The sequence below is a fragment of the Mastigoproctus giganteus genome, chromosome 14 (assembly GCF_048544385.1).
Source record: "Mastigoproctus giganteus isolate SK-2022 chromosome 14, ASM4854438v1, whole genome shotgun sequence".
NCBI classification, from domain to species: domain Eukaryota; kingdom Metazoa; phylum Arthropoda; class Arachnida; order Uropygi; family Thelyphonidae; genus Mastigoproctus; species Mastigoproctus giganteus.
In genome coordinates, this window is record NC_143588.1 from 43480143 (window position 1) to 43493774 (window position 13632).

General features: G+C 31.7%; 1 long non-coding RNA gene across 4 annotated transcripts in view; it reads left to right on the forward strand.

The window, feature by feature from the left end:
• Positions 1-11502, forward strand: part of LOC150075092 (uncharacterized) — an 82771-nt gene extending 71269 nt beyond the window's left edge. For all 4 annotated transcript variants that reach the window (XR_016547884.1, XR_016547882.1, XR_016547883.1 and 1 more), the window contains one exon: positions 11202-11502. This is a non-coding gene — a long non-coding RNA (uncharacterized LOC150075092). The remainder of the gene's footprint in view (positions 1-11201) is intronic.
• Positions 11503-13632: the final 2130 nt, after the last annotated feature.

The window sequence follows — 13632 nt, forward strand, 5'->3', positions numbered from 1 at the left end:
CACAAGTTTAAACATTTTTGCATTTTTGCTGTATTATCATTTTAATGTCAATTATGTAATTCGTTTTGAAATATTAGTACATGCAACGTTCTGATTATTCAAAACACCTCATATCCTTAGGGTGAGATTAACATTGTTAACATCACCTGCGTTGTGTTTCCTGCAGTTCTGTCAACAACATGGGTTTGTTGTCAACACCTGTTTGTAATACTAATTGCATACATTGATCATATTATAAAAACAAGATGGAAATATGAGCTACAGATGCATTCCTAGTTTGTTTAGTAAGGCAAGTACATCTCTTTCACAGTCGAAGATGTGACAGGAAAACGTGCTTTACAGGGGTAGCACGACGAATGTTTAATTATTATTTATCTCTTTGTCTATTTTTATAGACAAAGTAACGTGCTCGCTCATGAAAACATACTTTCATAAAGTAATTCTTCAATCTGCATATATTTTTCTGGAATATTGGTATATATATTTAGATTTCATGAAAAGGAAGAAAATATTTCTTTAGTTTTCCGCAGCATACACAGGCAATTAGACAGCAGGAAAGGACAGATGTTAGGTTCAATTGACAGACACAGATATACAGACGCCAAAACAGCATGGTTTTTTAGCTCGAGCTACACCCAATAATGATGATAAAGAGTTCATCTGGACTGTATCATTATGCAGCCACAAGATGACGGATTGTGTGCTGTTGGAAAAACAGATGTCGTAGTAATTACAGTGTGTTTTATTTCTCTACGAGCCATCTGTTTTTTTACGTAACAAGCTTTCGTAAGACGTTTATGAAATACGGAAATTATGATTAAATTACTGACTTTAAAAATTATCACTCAATTTTACTGACAGTACAAGAAAATTGTCAATAGTATATTTTTCTACATCTCTAATATACTTTTAGAAAGTTTATTTTATAAAAAGATATGAAAACTAAAGTTTTTGTTCCATTTGATAAAAACTGTTGCTAATTTCTTAAATAGAATGGTTATTAAACACAAATTTAATGATACACCTTTCCTTTATTGACAGTAATTACAGTGTGATTTATGCGCCATCTGTTTTTTTACGTAAGTTTTCGGAGGACGTTTATGAAATAGAAAAATTTTGATTACATTGACTTGGAAATAGAAAATTTTGATTAAACTATTGACTTGGAAAAATAAAAAAATTTGATTAAATTATTCACTTTAAAAATTATCACTATGCATTTTACTGACATTACAAGAAAATCGTCTGTAATATATTTTTATATACCTCAAATAAATATAAAATTATCACTATGAATTTTATTGATATTACAAGAACATCGTCTATAATATATTTTTATAAGTTACATTTTATAAAAAGATAACGCTAAAATTTTTGTTTTATTTAATTAAATTTATTGCTCATTTCTTAAATAGAATTTAATTACAAATATACTGATACATCTTTCCTTTATTTACAGTAATTACAGTGTCTTATTTCTTTATGAGCCATCTGTTTTTTACTTAATAAGTTTTTGTAAGACATTTATGAAATATAGAAATTTTGATTAAATTATTGACAAAAAATCTCCACTATGAATTTTACTGACATTTACAAGAAAATTGTCTATAATATATAGCCTAATATATTTTTTATAAACTATATTTCATAAAAAGATATGAATCCTAAAATTTTTCTTTCATTTGATTAAATTTATTTGCAATTTCTTAAATATAATGGTTATTAAACACACATTTATTGATACACCTTTCCTTTATATACAGTAATTACAGCGTTTTTTACATAACAAGCTTTCGTAAGACCTTTATAAAATAGGGAAATTTTTATTAAATAATTGACTTTAAAAATTATCACAATGAATTTTACTGACAGATAAGAACGCTAAAATTTTTACTTATTTGATTAAATTCATTGCAAATTTCTTAAACAGAACGGTTATTAAACACAAATTTGTTGACATATCTTTCATTTATTTTGTTCCCTTTCTCCTGCGTACGAAAATAAGTCATTTACCTATTTATTCAGCTCAGCCATATATATGGCATTTAACTTTAAATTTTAAATATAAAACTCGTATTAAACTTTGTGTTGCATTGACCTGTGAATGTGACAAAGGCAGTCGATTACACATTGTCATTAAGCAACATTCAGCTTCGACTAACAGCCCATTAATTATATCGATGTGGGGTGTAAACACCACATACACTACCGCCTTAGTGCGGCATTAGTAGTTTACAAAATACGCGATTTTCGTATACATTTATCTAGTTTGCATCCGAATAGCAAAATAAAGAAAAAGAAGTAAAGTAGGCTTATCTATGCGGGTTTGGTCTCATTATTAGCATTCTGAATGCAGCCTTCATTGCCAAACGCTGTATGCTATGAACTCCGCTCTGTTCTCTATATGATAAATGTTCCCGGTGACGAACACCTATGATTAATGGATTTGCCGTATTCCAGTTTGCTACGATGTCAACTAAAAGTATATTATGAGGCATCGACACGTGAATATTAGATAACATTAGTGCTGCTCCCTGGCGGCAAATCATCCTCCGTGACTAATTTATTTGCTAGTCGATCATTAAAGTACGTGTCATTAAGTTGAAGGTTTAAGCTGTTTGTATGTGGGATGTGTTTATTTCTATAAGGTTGGGATTGTTTAGTTTCGTACTTTTGGAAGCTCTTCAGTATTTTAACGTTGCGTTTGATTACTTATTATAAATTTTTGGTGGGATTATTAACGGCAGAATTATCTTATTATACAGGGTGTTCCAAAAGTCCCACTAATGTGCTAGAGATGTTATTATATTTTTTTATTTTTCAGACCTTTATGAATGTTCAAGAGTTCAAGAATATCCCGCATCAAAGGAATGAAGTTTTGTGAAATTAGGGAAAGGTTTTCAAGGAGAATTCATAGTGTGGTCCATTAAGCTGTTGTTTTGGTTGACAAGTTCTGCACACGTTGCAGCTCGGCGTGGAAAATCTTCTTCATGCAGGTCATGCAACAGTTGGATGCGGTAGGGCTTTTTCATCAGTTTTCGAGATTCCCTCCCTAACTGATAATTTTCGGTCCTCTTCGAACATTTCTCGAATTGATTCAATGCTTTTCACGTGCTGTTCTTGGGCTTCCACGTCTCTCCTCGTCACGCACAGACCCAGTTCTTTTATTCACCAGTGCACGAATCTCGTTGTTTCTAGGACCTGGACTAGGAAATCTCCTTGAAAATCTTTCCCTTATTTCATAAAACTTCATTCCTTTGATGCCAAATGGTACAACAAAAATTCGCTTTTGAACATTCATCATGAATTATGGGCCTGAAAAGAAATTATTTTAAAAAAATAATAAAAATTATAATAACATCTCTAACTCATACAAATACTTATGTTTTATGTAAAAAAAGAATAAATATACTTGTTGTAATGAAATTTATTTGAAAATCACAGTGTTTCACCAAAATACTCAATGACTCTCTTGGGACACCATATATATTTTATTTATTTATTTATTTTTTTTTTTTTAAGTTCTGATTGACCATTCTTTTAAAAGAGATTTATTTCCACTGTTCAGACATCGCACGTGTTGTTTCTGGTGTGATACTTTTTATTCACTCGATGCATTAACATTTTTCGGGCAAAGCGCTCAATTTTTCTTGTCCAATAAACACGTTATACTTCTTTATGGCTGACAGGTTTATGTTTTTATCTGTTAAACTGTATTTGTTATCAGAACTAAGTTTATAGTTGCCTGTCGCATTTGGTGTTTATCAAATTTGCCGTCACGGTTTGTCTCACAGATGGCGATTATTCACGTGTCTTCCATCCCCGCAAGTAGAGAACAGCGGGGTAAGAAAATTGCTTTAAGAAAGTGGAGGTTGTGCTTTGAGCTATAAGTGATTATCGTTAATCCTTAGGCCTTGTATTACATCCTGTGTCTCGATATTATGGCTATAAAGTCTGCGAATAATTTCGGCCGCTTAATGCTGTTTTATTTTTTGGTTATCAGCGTGTTGTATTTGTGTGATCTCTCACATACGTTGAATGCAACATTAATCTGGCAGGTGGATGACAAGGACTGATATGAAAACAAACGATCCTGTAGAGTTCGTAACAATTCTGGCAGCCCATCTAAATTACGTTTATTATGCTCATTCATCTTAAATGGAGAGAAAGAGAGAGAAAGAGCCTTCGCAGCAAACAACTGGATCTTTCTGCAGGAAACTTTGAGTTTTATCCCTCGGATGAAAACAAAGTTTCTTGGAAATTTACCTAATTGGGTTTTTCATCCCGAATAATTAAAAACTCAGATAAATCGGCCATGGATTAAAGTTAGGATATGTGGACACACACACACACATTGACCAAACTGTCAAGTTCCGAGTGACGCATTTCAGATTCAACCATCACCGAACAGTTCTGATATCAGCGGATCATTTTTCACATTCGCTCTTGTTATCCCCTTCTATTAGGCAATCAACTCAATTAATGATTCTCTTTCTAACCTTTCACCCGAAAAACAAATTTAAAATCTCTTTTATTCCACTTTTAATTCTCGCATTCTGTAATTAATGACTTTTGGGCTTTCACAGTCCTCCAGTGGTTAAAAGTTAAAAAACCAACAAAAAAAAAAAAGGGACGAACTTTGCTCATTCGGAAGCGAGTGAGTGAATGAATGAATAATATATTTAAAAAAAAAAAAAAAGAAAGAAAGAGGTCTCCCCTTCCTCTCCTTTGTTTCGCAAAATAATCTCTCCAGCACGTGCGAACGTGCTAGCTCTTCGTACGAGCGTCTTACAAATCCTGTGGCGCGATCAACAAGGCTATTGCAGAGTGATAAAACCACTGCCGTCCGAGCAGCTTGTACTTGTAAGGGAATAAAAGGATGACGGATTGCAGCCACAAGACTTCCCTGCTCCCATCTCGTCTCTTAGTGGCAGGAGGTCCGAAATATTGCACCGATAACCGCTATCACGGGCCACACTAGTTGTTTCCGCTTGTACCCAGGCCGACCCACAAGATATAAATTTTCGGAAGGCTCGTGGGATGATAAACGTGCCGAGCGTGCCGGGAAGACTGGCCGCTCGCTTTCACTGTTTGCTCACGTCATCAAGGGCCCATTCTTCACTCGGAGCACGTGGCTACTCCATATTTTAGCCTCCACGTGCAGCTCCGACTTCCTCCGAGGAAAAAACATGCGCGCAAAAGAGAGCATTTTCGCGTTGTTTAAACAGCGATGTCTCGTGCCAACTGGATTTGCTCGGATTGTTTGCGCATTTCGATGTCGGGAAGGAGAGAATACGAGCTCGTGGCACCTTTGTTTCTGAAACAAGGTCTCCGGAAGTCGTTGAAATGCTCAAAGACGTGCTTTGGTACAAGGTTTCTTGTATTAGGGATTTGTTCTGCAATAAATGCACTAATTAAATCAGACGGTTGGCTCCTGTCTGCAATGAGGAGCAATTAGGGACTTGGATTACTTATTTAGGCTCGAATGCACTTTTAATTCCTTTTATAATTTTAATTGGAACTTATTCATTCGTTTTTTTATTAAGTGCATTATCCAAACTGTTTTAACAATAATTTGTTTGTCGTACTTTTAAAGGTAAAAGACATTGTAGTAATTGCCGTAAAAAAAAGAAAAAAAAAAGCATTTAATATACGTTTAATCACTTTTAATATCAACCTGTTTCGGTATTCAGACCTCATGCTCTACGATGGGAACCAGCATACAATTTACATTAAAAAGAAATCTGTTGCATCTTTCCCATCGCTAGGTGGCGTATTGTTGATTTTCATTTACCCGTGTTAATACACGGATGATAACATTTAATGATAAACCCCGTAATTTATGCATTGTAATTAACATGAATTAAGGCTTAATTAGCTGCTAATTAACACCATAAAAATAAAAGGCTTCAGCGCGTAGGACGCGCGCACGTGTGTGTGTGTGTGGTGAGGTATTATCCTTGGGGGAGGAAAAGTGTCAGATCTTTGTTAGTTTTTCTCCACTCGAATTTCAGCTGTCTATTAACAATATGAAGTGGTTGAGGAGGGCAGTTTATTGTTTATATTTTGAATTTATGCTGGATTACCTCCCCTCCCCTCCCCCACTCCAATATGTATTCAAAGACTTCTTCACCATAGTGATGATTTTATTTACCTGTAATCTCGTTGGATCCCAAAACACCTTGTCATGATTGTCGGTTTGGTAGAGCAAATCGAGAGTTGCCTTTATTTTATTTGATGTGTATTAAAAAAAAAGATAAAAAAGGTATTATTTAATCTTCATCGAGAATCTTAATTAGTTCTTAAACCACAGAATATGCTTTACCCATTTTTTAAAATGAATTATTTTTCCTTAAAAATTATTAATAATATAAAAATAATTATTAAGAATTTAAATAACGAAAGTATTTAAAAGTTGTATTTAAGAATTCTCAACTTAATTTATGCTACTTAGTTTCCAGACTGTGTAAGGTAATTTTTTTAAAATAAAATACTGTTTTTATTAACTTCCAGTTAAAAAAAAATATTTCTCAGAAATTGTCTAATATTTAGAGAATCAACAAATTTAGTATAGCACAGAATCCACATAATTTGTAAAATATTTCCTCATACACTAAATTATTATTTTGTTATTTTATTGTTAATTTAATTGTTATTTTTTGTTGTTAATTTTTGTTAATACTGCAGTGTAAACTCCTCTGCTATATCCGAAAAGAGTAAAAATATTAAGAGTTATTTTTATTACGGCAAAATTGTTCTTAATTTTTGCTTTAATTTCTTAATGTTTCTTTATTATTTTGGTTTTATTTCAATTCTCATTTTTTATTTTAAAATTTTTCTTAATTATTATTTCATCTCTTGATTTCCCTCATAATTCTTAGTTTATTTCTTAAGTTTTCCCTTATTTCTTAATTCTTATTCTGTTTCTTCATTTTCTCCTTATATTTTAATTCTTATTTCATCTCGTAATTTTTCTTTAATTGCTCAATTTTCTAGCCGTTTGGTTTATTTCTCAATTTTTCTTTAATTTCTTAATTTTCTAAATTTTTCTTTTATTTCATTGTACAGCAGTGTAAACTCCTCTGATACTATATGACTATCCAAAAAGAGTAAAAATAGAAAGTTATTTTTATTGCCACAAAATTGTTCATAATTTTACTTTAATTTCTTAATGTATCTTTATTATATCATTTTTATTTTTATTCAAATTTTTTGTTTTAATCTTTCATCTTTATTTGAATACTGCGTTTTAAAATTTTTCTTAATTTATCTTATTACTTTATCTCTTCATTTCCCTCTTAATTATTTTTTCTTCTCTTGATTTCCATCGTAATTCTTCTTCTATATTTTAATTTTCTCATTATTTCTTAATTCTTATTCTGTTTCTTTATTTTCTCCTTATATCTTAATTCTTATTCTGTTTCTTTATTTTCTCCTTATATCTTAATTCTTATTCTATCTCTTAATTCTTATTTAATCTCGTAATTTTTCTTTAATTGCTCCATTTTATAGCCGTTTGTTTTATTTCTTAATTTTTCCAATTTTTCTTTAATTTCTTAATTTTCTTAATTTTTCCAATTTTTCTTTAATTTCTTAATTTTCTAAATTTTTCCAAAAAGAGTAAAAATAGAAAGTTATTTTTATTGCCACAAAAATATTCTTAATTTTTACTTTAATTTCTTAATGTGCCTCTATTTTTTTCTTTTTCATTTTAATTCTAAATTTTTATTTTAATCTTTCATTTTTATTTGATTTACTGCATTTTAAAATTTATCTTAATTATTATTTCATTTCTTGATTTCCCTCTTAATTATTATTTCTTATTTTGATTTCTCTCGTAATTTTTAGTTTATCTCTTAATTTTTATACTTAATTTCTTAATCTTAATTTCTTAATCTCTTAATTTCTTATTTATCTCTTAATCTCTTATTTATCTCTTAATCTCTTAATTTCTTATTTATCTCTTAATCTCTTAATCTCTTAATTCTATATTTTAGTTTTATGCTTTTTTCTTAATTCTTAATTTTTCCTTATTTCTTAATTATTATTCTGTTTCTCCATTTTCTCCTTATGTCTTAATTCATATCTATCTCTTAATTCTTATTTAATCTCGTAATTTTTCTTTAATTGTTCATTTTTCTAACCACTTCTTTTATTTCTCAATTTTCTAAATTTTTTCTTTTTTCTCAATTTTCTGAAGTTTTCCTTTTTTCTCAATTTTTTTTCACTTTTTTCTTTATTTCTTTAATTTCTTAATTTTTATTTTAATTATTTTTGTTTCAGTTCTTAACTAACCTCTTATTCATTAATGTTCTTAATTTTAACTTATTTTTTAATATTTTTATCTGTCTTTTATTTCTCAGTTTTCTAAATTTTTCCTTTTTTTTTTCTAAATTTTCTAAAGTTTTCCTTTTTTCTTCATTTCGCTGTTTTTCTTTAATTTCTTAATTTCGATTTTAATTATTTAGTTTGTTTAAATTCTTAACTATCCTCTTATTCATTAATGTTCTTAATTTTTAACTTATTTCTTAATATTTTTAGCCAGTCTTTTATATCTTAATTTTCGCAAAATTTTTCTCGTATTTCTTAATACTCTTAATTCTTCTTTAATTTAATTTTTTTACACTTTAACTCACATATATTTAAATAATATTAAAATATCCGCGTAGATAACTGCATAATTAAGTTAAATATTTAATTATTTCAAATATTTAGCACAAATACTGCCGAATAGTCACAAAGAAACGTACTCATCTCTAAACACAAGTATTCAGAATTCATTCACTTTGTATCTTTTATTAATGCCCTAAAATTGTACCCTTTTAAAATAATCGAATTATCATAACAGGAAAACAATAGATTATTTGGCTGATTAATAAACGGCCACACTCTGGCTTTCTTACAGCACAATACTTGCTGGCTGACTGACAAGGACTTCACAAACTACAACCAGATGGAGTTGTAAGCACCTTGCCACGGAGAACAGAAGAATGTGTGTAGGTTAATGACTTGCCCTCGACCAGCCTCAGCGTCCTCAGTGGCGCCTATCACTTCATTAAGTCTGGAGTGATAGGACTGCGTGGATTTTTTTGATTTTTTTCCCCTCTCTTGCTTAAATACTTTTCTGTGGAAGTCTGCGATAAATGTGCAGCACTGATAAAGTTATTCAGAAAGTCGAGAAAAAGTTGAAGATAAAAGTGCACAAGTATCGGAGGCTAAAATGTGCGATTCGATCTAACTTACTGTCCAACTAGGAATCGGCTTTTGTAAGTGCGACATTTCGTGGGGAGGAAAGGTCTAATCCTAATATTACTCGATGAGGGAATAAACCGAGCGGGTGCACCCGTGAGGACAGGATGTTATAAAAGAGGGATGCGACGAAGTTAGCGATCTTTAACAGAGCCCACCGTACACATAAAAATATATGTCGACCTCACTTCGAATCGTTTAGAGTAGTTAAAGTAACAATTTCTAATTTCTTCGTCTTTTTTTACATTGTAATTTTATTCTGGTTCAAAAATGGTGTATATTCCGTGGTGTCATAAAATTTGGCTCTCTTTCAAAAAGAAAAATGAAAAAATAGAAAAACGTTTACGTTTGTGTTATGGCCAACCATTTGCTACTATAGTCGAAGCTCTATATAACGACCCTCAGGTAACGAAAAAATAAAACGGTTGTTATATCGGAAGGCGTTATATAGATTGTTCATGAAATAGTATTAAGTTCGTGAGAAATTGGCCGGGCCCAACCATAAGACGTTATAACGTGTGGGACGTTAAAAAGAGGGTCGCTATAAAGAGCTTCGATTGTATATCAAAAAAAAAAAAAAAAAAAAATGCCTTATAGTAAAGCATAAGTTCCTCGAGACCACCTTTATCGTTGCCTGTAAACGAATAAGATATAATAGCACAGACATTGCATTAATTTTTACACTGCCATGCCAAAATATTAGAAACCGAACCACAGCATCATGTAGGACCTCCGCGTGCTCGAACTGCAGCCTGAATTTGACATGGTATAGAGTCAACAAAAGCCCTTTAACCTTTATCGTTGCTAGCAAACGAATAAAATTTAATAGCACACATCTCATTGCATTAATTCTTACACTGCCCTGCCAAAATATTAGAAACCAAACCACAGCATCATGTGGAACCTCCGCGTGCTCGAACTGCAGCCTGCAGCCATGGCATAGAGTCAACAAAAGCCCTTTAACCTTTATCGTTGCTAGCAAACGAATAAAATTTAATAGCACAGATCTCATTGCGTTAATTCTTACACTGCCCTGCCAAAATATTAGAAACCGAGCCATAGTATCGTGTAGATCTCCCGCGTGCTCGAACTGCTTTCTGAATTTGACGTGATATAGATTCAACTAGTGGCTCAACTCCCGTTATAACACACCCTTTTAATGCTCTTTCATTCTGGTCCCATGGTGAAACCTATGAAGTGCGATGTAGTTTTCTAACGTCTATAGTGCGTCACCTTATATCACTTTATTCCCAAGAAGGAATAAACTCTGGTATAACTTTCCTTCCTCTTGACTCTCCCTCGCTTTTTTTAAGTTCGATATCATTAGTCTGTTTTCCTTGCTGATACAGTAATTAGTGTCATTATTATGACGTCAATAAATTCCATTAATGACAGCACCATCATTGTTATAATAATAATAATTATTATCCTTATACTACATTTATCACGTCTATACAGTATACGCGTCAGTCTAATGAGGATATGGTTTCTAATATTTTGGCCAGACAGTGTACATAAAAGATTAGAATTTCTCTGGATTTTCATATTCATGTGCAGAACAAAACGTTCTCCCTGTCTTGCATAATTAGAGGCAAAAAAAAAAAAACAAACAAAACAATAAAATAAATAATAACATTTGGCATCCTACACGTTTATGCTTTTCCAGACCTTTTCCCTCCGTCCCTCTCGCCCCGAACCAATCCGATGTCGTTAATCCACCCCGAAGTTATTAATATTAAACAATCGACTGGCATGATTGTTCATAATTCAATTTGCCATTAAAGAGTATCTATTGTGTGTGTCCCAAACGTGATCGTAACGGAGGCCCTGATTACAGTTATTTGAGGCACCTCCGTAGCTATACACCCGGTTAATCACCCCTGATGACTTCCAAGGCAGATACATCGGATAATGCGTAGTCTTATTGGTCTTTTCTGTCTATCTCTTTGCAGGTTACGAGCTCGTGCCACGAACACCGACACAGAAAATGTATCTCTAACCTCGACACGTAGCTGGTATTCCCGTTCGGCGAACACCGATGCGGAGCGACTGGAATATGTTTAAAAGAAACGGATGATCACATGCAACAGTGGAGTAGGAGACAAACAGTTGGAGTAGGAGAGACAAACCTCCCCTGGAAAACAGCGCCACCAACGGAAAATTTATGAAATCGTTATCGACGTTCGACAAAAGCACTTGATGTACACGCGCAATTTTGTTGTGTATGAGTTTTATGGTTTGCATTAAAGATTCGCAAACGTAAATGGTGTTCATTAATCTTACTATTTTAAATTTATTAAACGGATTTATTCTTATTAAATTTTATTGTATTTAGTTAATAATTAAATTTGTCAGAAAATTTTATTATTATCAAATTTTCTGGTTTTTTTTATTGAGTTTGTCATACTATTTCAACTTATCAACAAAGAATCGTCTTTGTTTAATTTAATTAAATTTAAGTTGTTTAATTAGCTAAATCCCGGTTTAGCCGGGACAGTCCCAGATTTTAGACTGATGTCCCGGCAAGTTTAGTATATTAAAAATATTTTAATTTCAACTGTAAATGTTTATTGGTCTAATATAGTTATCTAATTCGCGGATAAGACAGACAGTGATTGGCCCGTACCTAGTTCTAATATAATTTTATTGAGGACTGTCAGCAGCACGGTCTGATGATGGGTATCGGCAAGATACCTGAAACGTTACCCAATTCTATTTATTAGTTTAGGCTATGCTTAAATAAAATATATATTAATAACTCCACGTGGTGTGAGAGTGGTTAATTATACATATTAATAATTCTTTATTGGTATATTTTTCTATTCCATAGAGATTAATTAACACTAACTTCCAAAGGAATTTATGGCTTCCCAGTTACTTAATAATAGCATTATTCATAAATGTAGGATCTTAAAATATAAATAAATTATCATGCTATACTAAATTTCAAACACTGCAGTATTGCACAACAGTGAACCAGCTAAACTATACGACAGCCTATGGGCACCTGCAGTCTGCAAACTTATTAATTAATTATAATTAACTATTAATTATCTATAATAATTAATAAAATATTTTTTTATTTTCAGTGATGTCAGTCTCGGTCTATCTTAGTTAAAATGTTCTTGGGTTTTAATTAAGTGTACTTGGTTTTTTGTATTGATTACTACTCAACTAACAAAAATTAAAAAAAAAAATAAAAACACAGTTCTTTTCTTTTCATTTATAAAATCTGTTCACGTGAACAGGTTTTAATATAACTTTATTATCCCACCTTTAAAAAAATTATAAATTTGATTCATTACGTATTTTGTTGCACGTTTTTAAACGGATTTTTAAAGTTAAATTATTTATTAATACACCAAATAAAATATTATTAAAGTACTTAGAAAATCAGAAAATAATTTACTTCACTTATGAAGGTACATGCAATTAAAAATCCGCGAACACTAATGTTGTCCCAGGATTCCCTTCTTTCAAACAGTCACATTGTCTCGGTTTTGCTCCAAAAGTATATGACCACCCTAATTATCGTTCATACAAGGATCATACACAAAGGGGATGGGGAAATCAGTGGGGATATATCCCCCAAAATTTGGAAAAAAATATATTACAAAGCTTTAGTTTTGTATACTTGAGTTGTCTTCTTCTCCCCCCCCCACATTGCATTGCAATTAGATTGCGCTCTCAACTTCTGAGCACTTCAAACTAGTATCAGTGACGTCATCACAAGTCAAGCATGTGCAGTCACAATCATTCGTCTATTGTCCAAAGTTTTTGTTGCAGTGTGGTTCTGTATTGTTTTTGTGTGCTAATTATTGTGTTAATGCGTTGTTGATAATTGGATTAGTGACATTATTGATAAAGTGTACGTCATCAAACACCTGTTATCCATTTTTGGTGTAATTTAAAAAGGTAGGTGTCATTTATTATCTCTAATTCCGTAATAAATATTTATATTTTATAACATTTCAATTATTTTTATTAATTAGACATAAAGTTGTCTAATTTATGTTTAATCATCGAAAATCTAACGAAAAGAGGGACTTAAGATAAAGAAATTTCACATTTTAAAACCATGAAGACCAATGAGAGTTACAGCATTCCAATACAATTAATAGCTTATGCGAGTTTAGGGTTTGTTAATATTGTGTATTTACGACAAAATTCGTTCAAATTTTAGGTTAAATGTTTTAGGTTTTGAGCCTTCCATTAAATGTTTGTTAACACTTGCAATTTCAAAAAGAAAAACAAGAAAAGGAGGTTTGGAATAGTCTTGCTAGATTTTGAGCGTCATTAACTTTATATGAACGTATTTTAAAGTAATATGCTAGTCATAAGTGTTAAAGCTTCTCTCATTTAAGAGGACCACCAAAGCTTACT